The sequence below is a fragment of the Colobus angolensis genome, unplaced genomic scaffold (genome assembly GCF_000951035.1).
Source record: "Colobus angolensis palliatus isolate OR3802 unplaced genomic scaffold, Cang.pa_1.0 Scaffold282, whole genome shotgun sequence".
Taxonomy (NCBI): Eukaryota; Metazoa; Chordata; class Mammalia; order Primates; family Cercopithecidae; genus Colobus; species Colobus angolensis.
The window spans coordinates 423,312-424,886 of record NW_012116066.1 but is presented as its reverse complement, the minus strand read 5'-3'; the positions used below and the strand labels follow the sequence as shown (position 1 = coordinate 424,886).

Genomic DNA, 1,575 nt, shown 5'->3' with positions numbered 1-1,575 from the left:
GAGGTTTCTCCATGTTGGTCAGGCTGGTCTCGAACTCTTGACCTCAGGTGATCCACCCACCTCGGCCTCCCAAAGTGCTGGAATTACAGGCGTGAGCCACCGCGCCTGGCCACCAGTTAATTTTTTTTTTTAATTTCAGTAGAGATGAGGTCTTGCTATGTTGTTCAGCCTCGAATTTTGTTTTTCAAAGTGAAACACAATTATGAGTAACAAAGGACCCAGAATCCCTTCTCAGCCATAACAGCATGCTTGACAACTGCTGTTGCCTAGGTTGGGGGTTTCCAGCCTTGAGGTTGAGCCTACCCTAGGCTCAGCAGGAGGCCAGAGCTGAGCTGAGAACAGAGCCCAGGATGACTGTCACTCCTAATCCATGAGGTACCAAGATGTGGTTGTGTGTGACATCTTGAGATGGCTGACAACTCTCAGTCCCTATTTATTCTTAGCAAAGCAAATCACAAGCTTGAAAGCTGCTTGGTGACTTAGGGCATCAGTGTTCGGAAGGTCTCTATGGGGACTGATGTCCTGAGGTGACTAGACGCTTCCAGACATCAGTGCCGGTGGCACCCAGACAACACTTCTCGCGAGGCTCCCGTTTTTCTGCAGACTAGGCTGTCTCTTCGTAAGAGCCTAGTTTCCATCAAAATGCCCTGACTTCTCGAGAGGACAAGCACTAATCTTTTTTAATTTTTCCATGCCCATGGCCGGTCAGAGAAGACCTATCTCCACCTATCACGCTCCAGAGAACCTTACCCTTGAGCCAGATTTGTCTAAGATGGTGATGGTGATAACAAACACAACTCGGGTGTACTGATGGACAGGAAGTCAGGCGAGACAATGACTTGCTGCCCTGCTATGCTAATTTGTTGGCCAATTCATAGGAGGTGGCAGCTGATGTTGTAATGATAACTTAGAGGGCAGTGGCAGCAGGAAAGTTTTCTAAAAATGGCTTTTATTACAAGGCTTTCCTGAGTTTGGCTGTACCCAGGCATTATGTCATTAGGAAAAACTGATGCCACTCAATAGAGAAAAAGAAATCTGTTCCCAAAGCAGATGCTTTCTGAAAGCTATTAGTTGTCTCCTTGAAATCACAACATTGAAGATTTCACAGCAACAGCAACACATTGTAAGGAAGCATTAGGAGATGTTTGCCTCTCTGCCTTCTTTATTAGTCATTCCTCTAGTAGGGAAAAGTGGGGGAGGAGAGGAAAGATGGCAAGGTTTCTTTTTTTTTTTAATTCATTCACACTTAATAAAGCAAAACATAACCCTGATTTTTTTTTTTTTTTTTTCAGATGAGTCTCGCTCTGTCGCCCAGGCTGGAGTGCAATGACGTAATCTTGGCTCACTGCAAGCTCTGCCTCAGCCTCCAGAGTAGCTGGGATTACAGGCGCACACCACCATGCCTGGATAATTTTTGTATTTTTTAGTAGAGACGGGGTTTCACCATGTTGGTCAGGTTGGTCTCAAACTCCTGACCTCAGGTGATCCACCCGCCTCAGCCTCCCAAAGTGCTGGGATTACAGGCCTGAGCCACCGTGCCCAGCCAACCCTGATATTTAATTTTTTTTTTTTTTT

General features: G+C 46.0%; 1 protein-coding gene across 4 annotated transcripts in view; it reads right to left on the bottom strand.

The window, feature by feature from the left end:
• Window positions 1-1,575, bottom strand: part of SEPT6 (septin 6) — a 90,447-nt gene that overhangs the window by 36,674 nt on the left and 52,198 nt on the right. The window lies entirely within an intron of this gene.